This window comes from Lithobates pipiens, unplaced genomic scaffold (genome assembly GCF_037356315.1).
Source record: "Lithobates pipiens isolate NorthernLeopardFrog02 unplaced genomic scaffold, aLitPip1_a1.2 Scaffold_8, whole genome shotgun sequence".
Classification (NCBI taxonomy): domain Eukaryota; kingdom Metazoa; phylum Chordata; class Amphibia; order Anura; family Ranidae; genus Lithobates; species Lithobates pipiens.
The window spans coordinates 231886195-231908408 of record NW_027507903.1 but is presented as its reverse complement, the minus strand read 5'-3'; positions in this window follow the sequence as shown (position 1 = coordinate 231908408).

Genomic DNA, 22214 nt, shown 5'->3' with positions numbered 1-22214 from the left:
CATGTCAATTTTACTACTGCATATTTGATAATGATTTCTCTATTATACTTGCTCTTTGGTAATGTATCTGATTTTACCTGCAACTTCTGAACTATGTATTCTTATTATATCCATGTATGCATACATTGTTCTGTTTAACTTGAAAATTAATAAAAAACAAAGTTAAACATTTTATTTTAAATATATCCATAGTCAATGAGTATTTAAAATATACAGAAATATACAGAAATCCACTAAATTATTACTTAACCTACCCATGCTAGTATCACCCCTGTGAATATGTAGAGTGAATATTTTAAATGTACATACAATGGTTTAACAAATATTAAAACAATAAAAAAATAAAAAGAATGTACATGTGGATTACAGTACATGGGAAGGACAGCTAGAGAATAGGGATGAGCTTCGTGTTCGAGTCGAACATATGTTCGATTCAAACATCGGCTGTTCGCCCGTTCAGCGAATTCTGAACGTTATGGGCCGTTCGCGCCAAATTCGTGTGGGCTACACGGCCCACAATGCACTGCGATGGCGCAGTGCATTGCTGGCTCATGATTGGCCAAGCATGCACTGTGACCCCGCATGCTTGGCCAATCACAGCGCCGGCAGCGAGGAGAGCCATGATTGGCCACAGGCAGGACGCTTGTGGCCAATCATAGCTCAGGCTGTGTAGTACAGGCCAGCGCGGCGGCCTTGTGTAGTGTGTTGGCGTCTGTAGCAGTTAGTGGGTGTTCTGTGTACCTTCAACACAGTATACATCGTTCGTTATCGGCCGATTTTTCGTTCTTGCTCTTCTGTAGTGGTTGTTGTCTGCATGCTCTGAACGCAGTATACACCGCTATATCCACCTATATAGCTAACTATCTTGCTCGTTTTAAATAGAGCTTTCAGTCAGTGTTAGGAGATTGTGCGTGCTGTCTTCGTGCTCTGAACGCAGTATACACCGCTATATCCACCTATATAGCTAACTATCTTGCTCGTTTTAAATAGAGCTTGCAGTCAGTGTTAGGAGATTGTGCGTGCTGTCTGCGTGCTCTGAACGCAGTATACACCGCTATATCCACCTATATAGCTAACTATCTTGCTCGTTTTAAATAGAGCTTGCAGTCAGCGGTAGGAGATTGTGCGTGCTGTCTGCGTGCTCTGAACCCAGTATGCACCGCTATATCCACCTATATAGCTAACTATCTTGCTCGTTTTAAATAGAGCTTGCAGTCAGTTGTAGGAGATTGAGCTACACTTTAAAAATGTACCAGTTGAAAATTACAAACAGATTCTACTTAACACAACAAACCTACACAGTCCCTGTCTTGTATATAGGGCCTGGGGGCCACACGTATTTCCTTTTTTTAATATGGGTACGGGGTTCCCCTTAATATGCGTACAAGACCCAAAGGGGCTGGTAATGGGCAGGGAGGGCTACCCATGCCATTTTTCTCAATGATTTTCAACCATATTGCAGGAACCAGATATAACATTAAAACCGCAAGCAGTTTTAAATGACGTTATTTTCGTTAAATGTCATTTTGTGCAGGGACTGTTCTAAACACGGGAAACACGTGGCACTTCACATGCATACTACAGACACCCCCCAGGCACCATATTTAAAGGAATATTTCACTTTTTTTTCACTTTAATCGTCATTAAAATCAGTGCTCCCATCAAAACGGACATTTTTAAAAACATTTTAGGCATTGACCCATGTCCCCCGGGGGCAGGAGCCAGGTCCCCAAACCCTTTTTAGGACAGAACCTTGCATATTAGCCGTTAAAATTAGCACTTTTAATTTTGAACGTTCGAGTCCCATAGACTTCAATGGGGTTCTAAATTTCGTACGAATTTGGGGTCCGTTCGAAAGTTCTGGTGCAAACCGAACCCGGGGGGTGTTTGGCTCATCCCTACTAGAGAATTAAGAGTTAGACTGAGGGAACACATCACCACTATAAAGAAAGGGTTTTGACAACATAGTCTCTCTGACAATTTTATAAGCTATCAAAATAAGGATCCAACGCAACTAAAATTTTGTGGAATAGATAGAATAAATAAACACTGGTGGGGCACTAATATGAAAAAAGCCATTTCCCAAAATTAGACTATATGGCTTTACCAGTCAGGAACCATGGTACCGAAAGGTGTTACTAAACCTACAACAGTAAAATCAGTCTGAATATGCGGTAAAGCATGCTTGTTATACTCACTTTGGAACCTAAGGGGTCAATCTTCTGCATTGTGTAAAAAGGCTGCTTGATTCCTGTCTTTTCTGATCCTCCCCTTTTCCACTGTCCCCAATTCATCCCCTTATAAGACAGAGCCCTAGGAGTCACTATGCACATGCTCAGTTTGGTTTGTATTGCTAGAAAGTTTTTAATTTTCTTGGAAGTGTGCATGTGATCAGCACAGGCCCAATCAATGCTGTCCAGACAGAGGGTCAGGGATCATGTAGCCTCATAGTACAGTCAGAGGAAAATGACCACTCCTCCTACAAAGCTTTGACCAGATACTGATATAAGTCACAAGACTGATATATGCTGCTGATGAGAAGGTTATTTAGCAGTTTATATTTACTAAAATATTTTCCATGTTCTGTGTACTGTAGGAGACCAGATATAGTGAATGCAGTGTCCTGGGTTTAGTAACACTTTAATGTTCAAATTGATGTTAATTGTTTTATTTCAAATTTTTTATTGAATTTTTTAGCTATAAACATTAATCCACCAAGCCTTTTTTTGGCACTTTTTGTTGGCACGTTTAACCAGTATTTTTTTCTAGAAAATTACTTATAACCCCCAAATACTATATATATATATATATATATATATATATATATATATATATATATATATATATATATATATATATATATATATATATATATATATATATATAATTTTTAGCAGAGACCTTAGGGAATAAAATGGTGATCATTGCAATCTTGGTATTTGTGCAAAAATTTTATGGGGGGAAAAAATACACTTTAATGATTTTAAAAAGAAAACAACAATATATATCCCACTTTTTGGGAAAATATGAAAAAAGATGCTTCTGTCATTGCGCAACTCTCTCCATGCAAACTTTGTGGCTCTCACACAAAAGTTCTCAGCAGACGTTAACTCTCTAGGGGATAGAGTACACCAGATTGAAAACTCACTGAGGGACATTACCACCACAGTCAATAATCTTGTGGATGCACATGATAAAAACATGGAAGAACACAACTGGATAAAAGCAAAAATAGGTGACCTGGAGGATAGGTCCCGGTGAAATAATCTAAATCAGTGCAAACCAGCAGATCGTCAGCGCTATACTGAAGATTTGTTTGCTGCTATACTTCCAGATACCTCACCCATGGAGCTAACCATAGACCATGTCCAAACCTCCAGGGAAGTCAAACCCTCTTTGGCAAAAGGCCCCAGAATATAGGCCTAGGTGACCCCACCTAGCATCTAAATGCTTGTTACATGTTTGTGCTCCCCTGGGGTTGCTCTGTAGCCACAATGCAGTGGCCAGTGGGACTCATTCCCCCTTAATGATGATGATAGATGAAAACTGTTTAGTCTTGTGGAACTTGTGGAGCTTGTGGAAAAGGTACGACTAAACAGTTTTTATCTACCATCACCAAACACACATACCCTATTAAACATTTTTATACATGTGCTACTACCAATGTTGTGTATCTGTTGACTTGCCCTTGTGGCAAACAGTATGTTGGTTGTATCGTATGTTCGCCTGCCATCAGGGTTGTTGAACATATCACAAAAATAAAGAATGGGGGTATCAAACATAGTGTTCCCTCACATTACCATCAATTTCTGGCTATTGATAGATTTATTTCCCCCTGGGGGTGTATCTAGACTTGAAATGCTTTGGATTTATGAGTTACAGTCCCACTGCCCACTTTTGAATGTGGAGTGGGACATTAATGCTTTCATTAATAGAGCATGATATTTGATATCTAGGGTTTTTTTTTTTTATATTTGATTATCATTATCACCACGGATTGGAGATATTTGTATGTACTTCTCTTGAGGTTATTATCTATCATTAGGGCCTATTTGATCAGATTGATTTTTAAGCAAAAAAAAAAAATGTTTTCAAGCTATTCAGATGTATTTATATTTTTGTAATTTTTGTATGCCATTTTCAGTTTGTCAATTATATATCATGTTGTTTACATCATGGCTAGCGTGGCTCCAACTTTATCCGGTCTACTTAATAGAGACTGGTTGGATTTGCATTCAATACCGATCATTTTAGTGAACTTCCGGTATTTTTTGTGGGTAAAGTGTCACCATGATGCCATCTTTCACGCATGACGCATTTGTCATCATCACGCTCACCGCATGACTACCACTCACGTGTTTTGGTGTTTTTTCCCGCTATCAGATAGAGAGGCGTGACACGCATCCACTTCCGGTTATGGGCCGGAAGTGACGATGCACGGTCATATTTTAGAGTGTGGCTTGGTTACGTACCTCCTCCCTCCTTTTGGCACATATAGTTTTATCTGATGCCAGATATTGTAACATCCGCAGTGAGGTGTGGATTGCACTTGCAGCTTTACAAGGTATCAGTCCTCTTTATATCTTACCAATTATCAGCCTCTTTTATATTTTGTAGGCCTGCCTATTGTAATTCTAGCTTGGATTCACGTTTTTAGGGCCACATTTATTTTACATTTTTAGCCCGAACCGGAAGTGACACACATTCATACCGGAAATTGGGGTCACATAACATATTTAAGGGCGGAGGTTACGGCAGCTACTCACACCCCAGATGACATCTAATCAGACGAAATGCATTGAGTTGAGTCCTGCCATCACTATCACACCTTTCCATGCTCTTTTATAACCTTTGATTACATCTGAAATGTGAGTGTTCCATTTTTTACCTTTCTTTTATTAAACGATTTTAAAACGTTATCACACTATGTGGAACCTTTTTGAGATTTTTGGTTTCATTGTGTGAGCATGAGAATCTCCTCTGGCCCTCCTTCTCTCCACTTGAACCATATCCGCTTGTCCAGTGGGAATTTACCATTGAACAGTACTGTTTAGAGAAAATTGAGTACTGTCCGTGATACTTTGAAAGCTTTTCCTGAAAAATTGTATATTAGGGCAAATAAAAAAAGTATCACGGACAGTACTCAATTTTCTCTGTCACAATTGCACTAATACGGCTACAATCACATTAAGTACCAGTACTGTTTAAAGTCTGAATTGAGATTGTGGTTATCTGGATTTCATATGGTTTCATACTCCACATGGATCACCACAAGCTTTAAAAGGTATATGGCCCTTTAAGTCCATTATTTCCGGTAAGCCTTCATGCAATTGGTGGCGGTCTTTTCACAAGATTTATTTTCTCAATATGTTTTCGATGATGTCATCTGCTCCACTGATGTCTCTAAGATACTAATTTAATGACATTTGTCCATTGATACCAGGACTTTTTTCGGTTCAAACCTTCATTCCAGTAATTATACTACATATTCACATGGTGGACTATTTTTTCATCATTTTTATAAATGTTTCTTTTGGTATTATTGGTTACACACTAAAATACTCGTCGCTGTTTACATTCAAGCGCTACATAATTAACCACCTCTAGTCTGGGCCTTTTCTGGCACTTTTTGTTCACTTGTAACAATCAGTACTTTTTGCTAGAATATTACTTAGGAGGGATAATGTTACATTGAGAAAACAGATCCAAATTTGTCAAGATTTAAAATTGCGCACACATGTGCAATAGTTACAATGATGACAAACAACATACATTTTACTATCCATAAGCGAGATTTTAAAAGCCTTTAGAGGTTACCACTTTAGCTTTACAGAGCCTGGTGCTAGAATTACTGCCCATGATCTGATGTTTGCAGTGATACCTCACACATGTTCACCTTTGCACATGAGCATAGGGGCACTTAACTATTTTTTTATTATTATAAATTTTGTATATATTTTTTTTTTTTACACTGCTGCTTTCATTTTTTTTATGTCACAGGTACTCCTTATGGAGAGACCTAGGGTCTATAAGACACAAAATCCTTACCTGCACTTAAAAGCATTCAAAACACCAAGATCTGTATTTTTGAATGCTTTAGATTTTTGATCAAAGCCAATCCTAGAATTGCTTGGCTCTCCAGCAAGCGGGTGGAAGCACCAGGTGGTTGCTCTGGTCTCCCAGTGGGATAGAAGAGCCAGAGAGAAGTGCAGAGGGGGCAGAAGGGGTGGCATCCCCTCCCGTTACTTGTATTAGCAATCAGAGCAGCTAGTCATCCACTTCCATTGCTATTGCAGAAGAGCCGACCACCAGCTCTAAAAAATTATACTGGGGTGATGCCTGCAGCTGCAAGCATCATTCCAGTATAATCATTAAGTGGTTAAAATGGGTTTGAACTCAACAAAAAGATTGTGGACTAAACTTTTCCACATTCCTTGTTGCATGTTTACTTTATTATTTAAGTATGTTCTTGTGGTATGATGGGTGTTAATAGGGTATACAATCCCTCGTAATAGCCATGCGGATAGAATATTGCTGTTTCTCTACAAAAGCTCTTTTACCACTACATGATTTATATGGACATACTGTATATTTATAAACAATATAGTGCTTATTTCACAAAATGTAAAGTATTCTGTTTATCTAATAGTAAAGAGGTTAATTAAGAAGTCTGCTTTAAAATTGCTGGCACATCTGCTCTGCAATCTAGTTATGAACACAGAGGCAATATAATTTACTGTTCCATCAGTAGACAAAGGTGCCATAAAACATGTGCTCAGTCTTCCCTGCATGCATCATACATCTATCATGCTGCTCATCTGCTTTCACATGTAGGGCCTTTACAGAAAACAAAATTAATTAAATCACTGCCTTCTGGCTTCTGAGCTAAGTTTGGCTTTGCATTAAATTAAGTATGTTTATTATCAGTGTGTTTTCACTTTATTATTTTCCATATTTGCTTTCCATCCTCCAATTCCTTCTACATTCAGTGTGACAACCTATAAGTTGTTTGCTGTAAAATATTGACAATTAGGATGTACAGTATACAAAGAAAAAAAAACAGGCATTTAGGGTTTGATTTACTAAAAGTACATAGGGCAAAATCTGGAACAGCTCTGCATAGAAGCCAATCAGCTTCTAACTTCAGCTTGTTCAATTAAGCTTTGATAATAAAACTTGGAAGCTGAATGGTTTCTATGCAGAGCTGCACCAGATTTTGCACTCTCCAGTTTTAGTAAATCAACCCCTTAATGTGCTTTATAAATGCATTCTATAATGAAATGCTTAAGGCTGAACTTTAGGCAAATGGGTAAATACACAAACAACGTATGAGCTGTTTTAATTGCAAAATGATTTTCTCTTTCCATTAAGTCCCAGGACCTACAAATTCCTGATATGAATGCACAGCCAGGTTGGTGACCTGACATTTCTCTACTGCACTCAATGCAGTTTGTTCATCTCCCTTTCCCCAGCCTTTGATTATCCCCTTCCTTCACTCTCTCCTCCTGTCGGATTATTCTTCATTATTATTATTATTATAATACAGGATTTATATAGCGCCAACAGTTTACGCAACGCTTTACAACTTGAGGGTAGATATTAGTACAATACAGTTTCATACAGTAAGAATCAGAGGACCCTGCTCCTTAGCGTTTACAATCTAAGAGGGAAGGTCAAGAGATACAAGGGGTAATAACTGTGGGGGTGTGCTGATGGAGAAGATAAATATACAGGCCAGATAGTTTTCTCTGAAGATATGAGTTTTAAGGGATTGTTTGAAAGTCGATAAAATAGGATAAAATAGGAAAAAGGACAGATTGGGGTAGAGCATTCCAGAGGATGGGAGAGACTCTGGAAAAGTCCTGGAGGCAAGCATGGGATGAGGTGACAAGGGAGTTTGAGAGCAGGAGGTCTTGGGAGGAGCGAAGAGAATAGTTAGGTTGGTATTTTGAGACTAGGTTAGTGATGTAGCTGGGGGCTAGGTTGTGGATGGCTTTGTAAGTTGTAGTTAGTATCTTGAATTGAATTTGTTGGCTGAGTGGCAGCCAATGGAGGGATTGGCAGAGGGGTATAGCAGACACTGAGAGGTTTGTAAGGTGGATGAGCCTGGCAGAGGTAAGTCAATTAAGAGGGAGTTACAGTAGTCAAGGCGGGAGATGACCAGGGAATGGATTATAAGCTTTGTGGTGACATTGGTTAGGAAGGGGCGTATCTTGGAGATGTTGCAGAGGTTGAGACGGCAAAGTTTGGATAGCGATAGGATGTAGGGCCGAAAGGTTAGTTCCGAGTCCAGGATTACCCTAGGACCTTTGCATGGAGGGACAAGTTGATATTTAAGCCATTGATATTGACAGAGAAATCAGGAGAAGTGGCACCTGAGGGAGGAAATATCATGAAATATCATTTGGATAGATTGAGTTTGAGGAAGTGATGTGACATCAAGGCTGATATGTCTGCTAGTAAGTTGGTGATGCGTGAGGAGACAGATTGAGAGATACGTTTGGGTGTCATCAGCATAGAGATGATATTGAAAGCCATGGGAGGCAATCAACTGACCCAGGGAGATGGTGTAGACTGAGTAAAGGAGAGGTCCAAGAACAGGATCTTGGGGACCCCAACGGAGAAAGGAAGAGGAGAAGAAGAAGTAGAGTTATAAGTGACACTGATGGAGTGGTGGGATAGGTAGGATGAGAGCCAGTGAAGAGTACAGTCACGGAGACCAAAGGAGTGAGTTTATTGAGGAGGAAGGGGTGGTCCACTGTGTCCAAGGCAGCAGAGAGATCCAGGAGAAGTAGTACAGAATAGTGTCTACCGATTTTAGTCATTAGTGGGTCATTTGAGAGTTTAAGGAAACAGTTTCCGTGGAGTGTTGAGTGGGAAATCTGGACTGAGTTTGTTCATGGTCAGATGGTCGCTCAGTCGCTTGTAGACCAGTCTTTCATGACGTTTGGAGGAAAAGGTGAGCAAGGAGATGGGACGTAGGTTGTTAAGATTGGTGGGGTCCAGTAAGGGCTTTTTAAGCATGGGGGTGACTAAAGCATGTTTTAAAGAGTTTGGGAAGATGTCACAAGAGAGGGAGAGGTTTAAAATGTGAGCTAGAGAGTGTAGAATCGAGTCAGAGGGTGAGTGTAGCAATTGCAAGGGAGAAGGATCCAGGGGGCAGGTGGTTAGATGAGTGTTATGCCGCGTACACACGGGCGGACTGTATGGCGTACTTAGTCCGTCGAAACACATTTCAGCGGACAGTCCGCTCGTGTGTGGGCTTCAGTAGACTTTTTCAGCGTGCAGTCTGGCGTACTAAGTATTTCGGATTTTTCGAAATTCTGTCCGTTGTACTTTGGTTTCAGCGGACAATCCGCTCGTCAGTAGGCTAGTTCGACGGACTAAGAATGGCGCATGCCCAGAAAGGATTTACACGGCGGAAGGGTGCTTTGCTGTGTATTGGACTTCCTATTTCTATTCCCGTCGTACGTGCTGTACACGTCATCGCGCAAGCTTTCGACGGACTGTTTGGGTATCCGTGTGTGGTCAAGTCCGTTCAGTCGAAAGTACGACGGACTGTCCGTCGGATTGTATGACGAACTAAGTACGCCATACAGTCCGCCCGTGTGTACGCGGCATTAGATAAAAGTTTAGCAACCTCATTAATACTAGCAGGGTTGAATGAGAGAAGTAATGATTGTATCTGTGGACATGGGTTGTTGCATGGGGGACTTTTCTGCGCGTTGGAGATCTCCTCATGAATTGAAACAATCTTATTTTTGAAGTGATTGGTGATCTCCTGGGCAGTGAGTGAGTTAGAGGGTGGAGGCAGTGGAGAACAAAGTAGAGTGTTGAAGGTAGAGAAGATCTGACATGGACTGGATGAGAAGGTGTTAATGAGTGTGATGAAGTAGGTCTGTTTGGCAGTGTGGAGGTAGAAATAGTATTTTAGGAGGGCAGATTTATATTGTGTGAAGTCTTCCTGGATCGTAGTCTTATGCCACATACGCTCAAGAGCGCGGCTATGTTTTCTGAGACTGTGTCGTCTGTTTGCCAGTGTTGTAGCAGTCAGGGCTAATTCTGCATGTAGTGAGGGGGCATGCTTGTCTGGGGAGAAAAACTGTGAGCTGTTGTAGATTGTGAGTGGCTAGGTTGGGGCAGGACAGGGGTGAGATTTTGTCATAAAGGTGGGTGATCAGTAGCAGAGTAGAGAAGAGAAGGTTTGAGGTGGCAAAGGTTTCTACGTGTAACTGTTAGGCAGTTGGAGGGAGAGGGGGTGGAAGACAGGGAGAGAGAAAAATTAATAAGGTGGTGATCAGAGAGTGGGAGAGGATTGTTGGAAAGGTTGCACGGAGTGCACAGATAGGAGAAGACAAGGTCAAGGGTGTTGCCGTTGGAGTGAGTAGGAGCCTGTATCCATTGCTTCAGGTCAATAGATGAGGTTAGACTGTAACTGTAAAAGTAATAGTAGTGTTAATGTTAACAAGGATGTTGAAGTCAAATTTCCCCCCAAATAATTGTGGGGATTTCAGAAGAGAGAAAGTAGGGTAGCAAGGCAGAGAAGTCATCAAGGATTATACTGGCCCATGGGGCCGGTAGATGACAGCAATTCTTAGAGAAATGGGAGAGAATAGACAAAAACAATGTGCCTCAAAAGAGGAGAGTGTCAGAGAGGGAGGTAGGTGAAGTACCTGATAGGTGCTGCATGTGGCTAGAAGGATTCCCACTCCACCTCCCTTCCGTCCACTTGATCTGGGGCAGTGAGTCCAGAGAAGGCCACCATGGGAGAGGGAAGCAGGAAAAGTAGTATCTGATTCATTGAGCCAGGTTTCAGTAAGTAGTAGGCAAGTAGTTTAAAGGAATTTGTGATAAAGAGGTTGTGAGTTTGTTACAGACAGAGCGTGTGTTCCAAAGGGCATGGGAGAAGTGGGGGCTGGTTTTGAAAAGAAAAGGAATACAGACTAAGTTCCGTAGGTTGCAGCTGCTGCCAGAGCGTGTAGGAGGTTTGAGCATTGGGCAAAGACAGATGATGGAGGCCCAGTGTTTGGGGATATGTCACCAGAGGTTAGGAGAAGCAGGAGACTGAGGGAGATAATGTGGGAATGTGATTTATATGAATGGGGCATACCTCAGAGTACTGGAGGTTTTATTAATATATGAATGTAGAATGAGCAAGAGTTGGTAGGAGCAGTAATAGAGAGAGGACCGAAGGCTGGGTAATATGTATAAGCAGGGGGTTGGAGAAGAGGGATGAAGGTAAGAGAATTTGAAGAGAGAGGACTAGGGATGGCCGAACGGATCGCCCGGCGGTCGTTTCGCTGCGGCTGTTCGCCGTCCGCCCGATCGGCGGACTTCCGTTTTTACTGTGTAAAAGAACTTTGACCTATGATGACACATCCATCATGGGGTACAGGACAGCCAATTGAGACATTACAGCACATGGACACTTGAACATTCCCCCTAACTTATAAATAGACCCGATCCGGCAGCCATTTTACATTCTTTCATATGTCACTATAGGGAGAGGTTGCTGTGTGGAGCAGGGAGAGACTTCAGTGACCCAAATCGCTAGCTATTAGGTCCACAAAAGTTATTTTCAGGACTGGTATGGTATAGGTGTTAGGTGTAGTTCAGGATATAGGTTTGAGGCACTGCTGTGCTAGTGATTGTTGCAGCAGCCTGTCTTTTGTCAGTGTAGAGAGAGGGACATAACGCTGTGTGCAGCAGGGACAGTCAGTTTAATCATTAGCTGTTACTATTAGGTCCACAAAAGTATGGTAAAGTAGTACAGGATATAGTTTTGAGTGCTATTCAAGTTATTGTTCCAGCAGCCTGTGTTTTGTCAGTTTAACCACTTTCAGACCGGACCATTTTGCTGGTAAATGACCAGAGGTCTTTTTACACTTTGGCACTGCGCTGCTTTAACTGGTAATTGCGCGGTCATGCAATGTTGTACCCAAACAAAATTTGCGTCCTTTTCTTCCCACAAATAGAGCTTTCTTTTGATGGTATTTGATTGCCTCTGCGATTTTTATTTTTTGCGATATAAACGTAAAAAGACCGCAAATTTTGAAAAAAAATGATATTTTCTACTTTTTGTTATTAGAAAAATCCAATAAACTCAATTTTAGTCATACATTTAGGCCAAAATGTATTCAGCCACATGTCTTTAGTAAAAAAAAAGTCAATAATTGTATATTTATTGGTTTGCGCAAAAGTTGTCACATCTACAAACTAAGGTACGTTTTCTGGAATTTACGCAGCTTTTAGTTTACGACTGCCTATCTCATTTCTTGAGGTGCTAAAATGGCAGGGCAGTACAAAACCCCCCCAAATGACCCCATTTTGGAAAGTAGACCCCCTAAGGAAATTGATAAGAGGCATGTTGAGCCCATTGAATATTTTATTTTTTTGCTTTAAGCGATTGAATAATGACAAAAAAAAATTTTTTTTTTTTTTTTACACAAAGTTGTCACTAAATGATATATTGCTCACACATGCTATGGGCGTATGTGAAATGACACCCCAAAATAAATTCTGCTGCTTCTCCTGAGTACGGGGATACCATATATGTGGGACTTTTTGGGAGCCTAGCCGCGTACGGGGCCCCGAAAACCAAGCACCGCCTTCAGGCTTTCTAAGGGCGTAAATTTTTGAGTTCACTTCTCACTACCTATTACAGTTTTGAAGGCCATAAAATGCCAAGATGGCACAAAACCCCCACAAATGACCCCATTTTAGAAAGTAGACACCCCAAGCTATTTGCTGAGAGGCATGTTGAGTTCATGGAATATTTTATATTTTGCCACAAGTTGCGGGAAAATTACAAACTTTTTTTTTTTCACAAAGTTGTCACTAAATGATATATTGCTCATGCATGCCATGGGCATATGTGAAATGACACCCCAAAATAAATTTTGCTGCTTCTCCTGAGTACGGGGATACCACATATGTGGGACTTTTTGGGAGCCTAGCTGCGTACGGGGCCCCGAAAACCAAGCACCGCCTTCAGGCTTTCTAAGGGCGTAAATTTTTGAGTTCACTTCTCACTACCTATTACAGTTTTGAAGGCCATAAAATGCCAAGATGGCACAAAACCCCCACAAATGACCCCATTTTAGAAAGTAGACACCCCAACCTATTTGCTGAGAGGCATGTTGAGTCCATGGAATATTTTATATTTTGCCACAAGTTGCGGGAAAATTACAAACTTTTTTTTTTTTTTCACAAAGTTGTCACTAAATGATATATTGCTCACGCATGCCATGGGCATATGTGAAATGACACCCCAAAATAAATTCTGCTGCTTCTCCTGAGTACGGGGATACCACATATGTGGGACTTTTTGGGAGTCTAGCCGCGTACGGGGCCCCGAAAACCAAGCACCGCCTTCAGGGTTTCTAAGGGCGTTACAGTTTTGAAGGCCATAAAATGCCAAGATGGCACAAACCCCCCCCAAATGACCCCATTTTGGAAAGTAGACACCCCTAAATTTAGGGGTACACTAGTGAGACTAGGTAATAAATGGCGGGTGCCCTGAAACTATAAAAAAATAACTAACCAACCAGCGTCACCTGTAACAGTTATATGGTGATCACTGGTGAAAGGGTTAACTAGGGGGCAATCAGGGGGCTTTATGCGGTAGTATATGGGGGTCCCTGGCGCTATAAAAAGCTGCGGCGAACCTAAATACCTACCTGCCTAACTAGCGTCACCTGTGACACTAATACGGCGATCAGAAAAATGATCGCTTATTAGGCTGGGTTCACACTGGAGCGATGCGGAAACGCCGCAAATCGGCGGCGGGTTCCCGCATCGCATGCCTCCCGGCGGCAGTTCACACTGCCCTATGCGAACTGCTGGGAGTGTCAGTGAAATGTTACTGACACCCCCAGATCAGTTCGCATATCGCAGTGCCATCTGCAAACTCGGATCGCATGGTGTGAACACCCATGCGATCCGATTCTGCTGCGGGCCAAAAAAAGGGTCCCGTGCGAATTTGCAGCGGGTGCGGCGGGTGCGGCGAATGGCTGAACTCGAATCGCACAGAGATCGGATGTGATTTGCACTGCAGTGCGGTGCGAATCACATTCGTTCTCATAAACCGCTGCAATGTGAACCCAGCCTTAGTGACACTGGCGACGGGGGGTGATCACGGGGTTAAACCTTTATTGGGGGGGTTAGGGGGGTACATTAGAACTAAAGGGGGCTAACTCTAACTGCCCTAACAGTTATTACAGTCACAAATGACACCAATGCAAAAAAAAAAAAAAAAATGACATTGGTGTCACTGTGACTGGGGGGCAGGGGTAATTGGGGGGGTGATCGGGGGGTAAAGGGGGGGTGTGAGTGTGCCTGGCATGTTCTACTGTGTGTGTAGAGTGTTGGTGCAACTCACCGATCCGCTCTCCTCCGCGTCGGAACGAAAAATACCGACACGGAGGAGAGAATACATCACTTCCTCTCCTGTGTTTACATTACAGGAGAGGAAGTGATGTCACGGGGGATTTCTATTCGTCGGGAGCGATCGCGAGGGGGTGGCCATGAATGAATGGCCGCCCCCTCGTCCCGGATCGCTCCCGGACGAAAACCGACCGCCGCAGGCACCGGGCGGGGGCCCGATCGGGCCCCCGACCCGCGGGAGGCAAGGGACGTACATGTAAGCCCTTATGCCTGCCCGTGCCATTCTGCCGACGTACATCGGCGTGCGGCGGTCGGCAACTGGTTAAATAGGGACAGGCAGGAAGCTGTGTGTGGCAGTGAGGGACAGTCAGTTTAATCAGTAGCTGTTACTATTAGGTCCACAAAGGTTCTTTTCAGGACTGGTATGGTAATAGGCTTGTACACGTATAATATTCTTTCTTCCAAATATAGAAAGAATATTATACTTGACTGCTGCCCTTCTGCTGCAGTAGTCCTTTATGAGTATAGGGACTGAGGTACAGTCTGCTAATCATTCACAACCTACTAGTTCCACAAAGGTCCTTATAAGGACTGGTAAGGTATAGGGTACTACAGTACATAGGGTTGAGTGAGGTACAGTCTGCTATTCCTTAAGGACTGGTATAGGTCCACAATATATAGGGTTGAGGTGCACTACTGCTGACTGCTGCCCTTTTGCTGCAGTAGTCCTTTATCAGTATAGGGACTGAGGTACAGTCTGCTAATCATTCACAACCTACTAGTTCCACAAAGGTCCTTATAAGGACTGGTAAGGTAGAGGGTACTACAGTACATAGGGTTGAGTGAGGTACAGTCTGCTATTCCTTAAGGACTGGTATAGGTCCACAATATATAGGGTTGAGGTGCACTACTGCTGATTGCTGCCCTTCTGCTGCAGTAGTCCTTTATGAGTATAGGGACTGAGGTACAGTCTGCTAATCATTCACAACCTACTAGTTCCACAAAGGTCCTTATAAGGGCTGGTAAGGTATAGGGTACTACAGTACATAGGGTTGAGTGAGGTACAGTCTGCTATTCCTTAAGGACTGGTATAGATCCACAATATATAGGGTTGAGGTGCACTACTGCTGACTGCTGCCCTATTCTGCAGCAGTCCTTTATCAGTATAGGGACTGAGAGTTTTGTCACAGGGTCATTTAAAAAATGACAGGCAGAGGAAGAGGCAGGCCCTTCCGCAGGGGTGGTAGGGGTAGGGCAGGAGCAACAGGCTTGAGCCAAAGTGGGAAGTTGCAGAAGGTGCGTTCAATTACTTTAAAGGATGCACCAGACTTGGTTGAGTGGCTCACTCAGCCTTACTCTTCTGCACCCTCCTCATCCTCTCGATCTGCACCCTCTTCTTCACTCTCTGCTATGTGCACCCCCAAAGACACTACCACCAACAACACCACCACCACCACCACATACCTTCCGCTTGAGTTACAGGAATTATTTTCCGATCCATATCAAGACATTTCTGATGCGCAGCCACTCTTGGCATTGGATCAGGAAGAGGAGGTAGCAACAACCGCCACTCAGCAGTCTGACGACAGTACCCAGATCAGCCCAAGGAGGAGGTTGGTCCCCGGTGTTGCTGCCTACTCCGAGATCTCTACTTATAGTGGTGGGGAAGGTGACGTCGATGATGACGTGTCTAGTGATGTCACGTGGGTGCCCACAAGAGAGGAAAAGGAGGGGAGTTCAGAGGGAGATATGGACCAGAAGATAGGGAGGAGAAGCAGGAATAACTTACATTGCACAGGAGAGACAAAGCAGACTGCTAATGTATCAGGGGCGAGTCATTGACCATGTACGGTCACATCTGGCGCTCCCAGGACGCTGGCACATGGCTCCGCAGTGTGGGCTTTTTTTAACGTGTCCGCTGCTGACAATAGCGTTGCCATCTGCAATCTTTGCAGTCAACGCATTAGTCGCGGTAAGCCCAACACTCACCTAGGGACGACCGCCTTAAGAAGGCACACGAGCAGCCATCACAAGCCCAGTGGGAGCAACGGAACACACAAAGCCACATTCCAGGCTCTCACCGTCCAGCCTCGTCTTCTACTTCTCCTTCTCCTCTCTCCTCACAAATGTCCTCCACTCCACCTTCCATCACGCCAAGCTCACGTTTTTTTGCAAAAAGGCAGGCTTCCATGGGCCTAATGTTCGAGCGTAAAAAAATGATGACGCTGGATAACCCTCTTGCCCAACGGTTGACGGCTGGCTTGCCAGAACTGATAGCCCGCCAGCTACTGCCATATAAACTGGTGGACTCAGAGGCCTTTTAGAAAATTTGTGGCCATTGAAACACCACAATGGAAGGTCCCAGGAAGGAAGTATTTCTCACAGAAGGGCATCCCAGAGCTATATGGCCATGTTCAGCGGCAAGTGAATGTATCTCTGGCACACAGTGTCAAGATACATCTGATCACAGACACGTGGTCTAGCAAACATGGGCAGGGAAGGTATATCACTTTTACTGCCCACTGGGTGAACCTTATGACGGCCGCCAAGCATGTAACCCGTGGCACCCGTGTAGATTTGGTTTTACCGCCACAGATTGCATGCAGGCCTGGCTCTTCTTCTCCTACTTCTCCTCCTACTCCATCCTCCTCCCTCTCCTCCTTGGCTGACTCCTCCTTTTCCACTGCTAGCGTCTCTTCCACTGCGCCGCCCAAGCTCCCCAAAACCCTTTTCGACATGCCAGGTGAGACGTTGCCATGCCGTGCTGCGTCTGTTGTGCCTGGAAGCCAAGAGCCACACTGGCCCGGTGTGTGAGCTTACCGGTGCGTGATAGCACGTGCCTATGCACATGCGCGCATGGGAGCACCAGCGTACCCATTAACACCAGGCTATTTAAATCAGACCTTCACACTGGGATCTTGCTGTCTGTTCTACAGCATTACGTGTGTCTTGATTCCTGAAAACCTGTTCTTGTGCTTTACCTGGCTTGCTTCTGACCATCCTTGTCATTCGCCTGCATCCGACCCCAACTTGCTTCTGACCATCCCTGTCATCCGCCTGCATCCTACCTCGGCTTGTCTGACGTCTCTCCTGCTTGATACTCTGGCACCTCCACCATCTGTCTGATTACCAACCCGGCTTGTCTGACCCTCCAAACTCAGTATCTTGGTTCCAGGTTCCAGTCTGCTGTCCGGTTCCAGTCTGCTGTCCAGTCCCAGCCTCCTGGGTCCAGCTTCCAGATTGCTGTCCAGCTCCTGTGTGGAGCCTAGCTCTGGTCCGTGGTCCATATCTAGTCTCCTGGTTCCAGGTTCCAGTCTGCTGACGGGTTCCAGTCTGCTGCACCTGACTGCCGATCCAGCTCCTTCCAGGTTCCTGTCTACCTTCCAGCACAGTCTGAGGTCCTTCTGCACAGTGCTTCCTGAGCTCCAGCTCAACCACAACTTCCACCTTTAAATGAAATTGGGACCAGCTTGCTCTTTCTGTGTATATGTCTTTGGTATGTGTCAGCTCAACCACATCTTCCACCTTTAAATGAAATTGGAATCAGCTTGCTCTTTCTGTGTATGTGTCAGCTCAACCACATCTTCCACCTTTAAATAAAATTTGTATCAGCTTGTTCTTTCTGTGTATGTGCCAGATCAACCACATCTTCCACCTTTAAATTAATTTGGGATCAGTTTGCTCTTTCTGTGTATGTGTTTTTGGTATGTTGTCTTCTCTATGTGTTGCCCTGTGTGCATAACCATGATGTTATTTTTTGTTGCTCTGGACTATCTTACCTAAGTTGTATGTGTTGATCTTACCTTGGCCTCTGGCCTCTTGCTATTCTGACTTTAGAAGCGTCGGTCCCCTTTGATGATTAGGCATCCTTATATTCACTCATGATTAATTAACAAACTTCCACCCACCCTTATAACAGTATAAATTTGAGCACCCTTAAGGTGCCAGCACATTGCATGGGCTTCTATCCTTAAGGCTTCTTTCTCTAATTGGTTCTCTCTACAAGTGATATGCACTTCAATCTCTGCACTTCAGCGATTGCACGAAGCAAACATACATAGCAAACTGCACTGGAAAGCACTTAACAGACTGCAGGTGACCCTGTCTCTCTACCAAGCTCTCCTTTCACTCTGTAACATGAGCTCTCTACCACTCTTTCTGACATGTGTGTCCTCTCTAGTGATGGACGAACTTCCGACGGGACGTGAGGAAATGTGAGGTAGTTAACATTGTCGTGAGCTAGGCGAGTACGCTTATCGGTCACGATCCCCCCTGCTGCGCTGAACGTCCTTTCGGACAGGACACTGGACGAGGGGCAAGCCAACAGATCAATTGCAAATTGGGAAAGCTCTGGCCAGAGGTCAAGCCTGCCCACCCAGTAGTCCAGGGGTTCATCACTTCTCAGGGCGTCCACATCGGCCGTTAACCCGATGTAGTCGGACACCTGACGGTCTAGGCTTTCCCTGATGCTGGATCCGGATGACACCTGTCGATGGGTCGGCTGAAAGAATGACCTCATATCCGAAGTCACCAACACATCTTCAAACCGGCCTCTTCTTGCAGGCGCTGTTGGATTGGTACCCGCAAATCCTTCTCTGGGAGTGGGAATTGCTCCTCTGCCAGCGCACGCAAAAGCAGAATGCAGCATTTCTCTAAGCAAGGCCTGGAAGTGCTCCATTCTGACAGCCCTCTGTGACAGCGGTAACATTTCCGCCATTTTGTGTTTGTGCCGGGGGTCTAAGTACGTTGCCACCCAGTACTGGTCCTTGACCCTTATGCTTTTTATACGGGGGTCCCTAGTAAAACACTGGAGCATGAAGGCCCCCATTTGCACTAAACTGGAAGCGGTGTGGTGGCCTGGCTCCTGCTCATCATCCAGGATAATGTCGTCCTCTTCATTCTCCTCTCCCCATCCACGCACAACAACAGGGATCCCAGAAAGGTTTAAAGCATGCTCTTCTTGCTCCTCCTCATCCACCCCGGCACCATCCTCCTCTGACTCCTCTTCAGACTCCTGTTGTTGACTTGTCTCAGATAGAGTAGCCCCCCCTGGGAATTCATCCAGCATTGCGACTTCCTCATCTTCCCGCTCCTGCTCCTCCACAGCTTGATCAATGACACGATGCAATGCACGCTCCATAAAGAAGGCATAAGGTACCATGTCACTGATGGCGCCATGGCTGCGACTGACCAGTTTGGTGATCTCCACAAATGGCCGCAGAAGTCTGCATGCGTCGCGCATGAGCAGCCACTGGCGCGGTGAAAAAAACCCCAGCTCCCCAGAACCTGTTCTGCCGCAGAGTTCATACAGGTAGACGTTAACTGCATGTTTCTGCTGAAGCAGCCTATCAAGCATATAGAAGGTTGAGTTTCATCGCGTCGGGCAATCGCAAATAAGACGTCTGACCGGCAGATTGTGTCGCCGCTGAATGTCAGCAAGGCGAGCCATGGCCATGTAAGATCTTCTGAAATGGGCCGAGATTTTCCTTGCCTGCCGCAAGATGTCCTGGACCCCAGGGTATTTGACAACGACTTGCTGCACGACCAATTTTAAGACATGTGCCATGCATGGCACGTGCGTAATTTTGCCCTGTTTCAATGCGCTAAGCAGATTGGCACCATCGTCACACACCACTTTACCAACTGTCAAATTGAGCAGTGTTAGCCACTGATCTGCCTGTGAACGCAAAGCTGAAAGGAGTGCCGGGCCAGTGTGGCTCTGGGCTTCCAGGCACAATAGACGCAGCACAGCATGGCAACGTCTCACCTGGCATGTCGAATAGGTTCTGGGGAGCTTGGGCAGCGCAGCGGAAGAGACGCTAGCAGCGGAAAAGGAGGAGTCAGCCGAGGAGGAGAGGGAGGAGGATGGAGTAGGAGGAGGAGGAGAAGAAGAGCCAGGCCTGCATGCAATCCGTGGCGGTAAACCCAAATCTACACGGGTGCCACTGGTTACATGCTTGACAGCCGTCAGAAGGTTCACCCAGTGGGCAGTAAAAGTGATATACCTTCCCTGCCCGTGTTTGCTATACCACGTGTCTGTGGTCAGATGTATCTTGGCACCAACACTGTGTGCCAGAGATACATTCACTTGCCGCTGAACATGGCCATGGCCATAGCTCTGCGATGCCCTTCTGTGAGAAATACTTCCTTCCTGGGACCTTCCATTGTGGTGTTCCAATGGCCACAAATTTTCTAAAAGGCCTCCGAGTCCACCAGTTTATATGGCAGTAGTTGGCGGGCTATCAGTTCTGACAAGCCAGCTGTCAACCGCTGGGCAAGAGGGTTATCCCGCGTCATCATTTTTTTACACTCGAATATTTGGCCCACGGAAGCCTGCCTTTTTGCAGAAAAATGTGAGCTTGGCGTGATGGAAGGGGGAGTGAAGGACAACTGTGAGGAGAGAGGAGAAAAAGTAGAAGACGAGGCTGGACGGTGAGAGCCTGGAGTGTGGCTTTGTGTGTTCCCTTGCTCCCACTGGGCTCGGTGATGGCAGCTCATGTGCCTTCTTAAGGCGGTTGTCCCTAGGTGAGTGTTGGGCTTACCGCGACTTATGCGTTGACTGCAAAGATTGCAGATGGCAATACTATTGTCAGCCGCGGACATGTTAAAAAAAGCCCACACTGCGGAGCCATGTGCCGGCGTCCTGGAAGCGCCAGATGTGACTGACTTGGTTGATGCCTCGCTCCTGATACATTAGCAGTCTGCTTTGTCCCTCCTGTGCAATGTAAGTTCTTCCTGCTTCTCCTCCCTATCTGCTGGTCCATATCTCCCTCTGAACTCCCCTCCTCTTCCTCTCTTGTGGGCACCCACGTGACATCACTAGACACGTCATCATCGACGTCACCTTCCCCACCGCTATAATTAGAGATCTCGGAGTAGGCAGCAACACCGGGAACCAACCTCCTCCTTGGGCTGATCTAGGTACTGTCGTCAGACTGCTGAGTGGCGGTTGTTGCTACCTCCTCTTCCTGATCCAATGCCAAGAGTGGCTGCGCATCAGAAATGTCTTGATATGGATCGGAAAATAATTCCTGTGACTCAAGCGGAAGGTATGTGGTGGTGGTGGTGGTGTTGTTGGTGGTAGTGTCTTTGGGGGTGCACATGGCAGAGAGTGAAGAAGAGGGTGCAGATCGAGAGGATGAGGAGGGTGCAGAAGAGTAAGGCTGAGTGAGCCACTCAACCAAGTCTGGTGCTTCCTTTGACGTAATCGCACGCACCTTCTGCAATTTCCCACTTTGGCTCAAGCCTGTTGCTCCTGCCCTACCCCTACCACCCCTGCGGAAGGGCCTGCCTCTTCCTCTGCCTGTCATTTTTTAAATGACCCTGTGACAAAAGTCTCTAGAGAAGGGCAGTATGTATGTGGAAGAAGGTATATAACACCCCGCTTTAATCTGTTGTTTTTGGGGGCCACTGGTCTATCACACCAGTTACAATACTTTTTTTTGGATTGCGTTTGTCACTTTTTGTAGTATCGCTGCAGAACCGCTCAGCAGTCACAATACTGCACAGTGGAAACGCACTATACTATGCTTTCTATATGTGCAAGTATTTTATACGTGTATTACACAACTATATACTGCACACCAAATAGTACACCTATACTAGTCCTTAAGGACCTTTGTGGAACTAGTAGCTAGGGATTAGCAGACTGTACCTCAGTCCCTATACTGATAAAGGACTGCTGCAGAAAAGGGCAGCAGTCAGCAGTAGTGCACCACAACCCTATATATTGTGGACCTATACCAGTCCTCAAGGACCTTTGTGGAAATAGTAGCTAGGGATTAGCAGACTGTACCTCAGTCCCTATATTGATAAAGGACTGCTGCAGA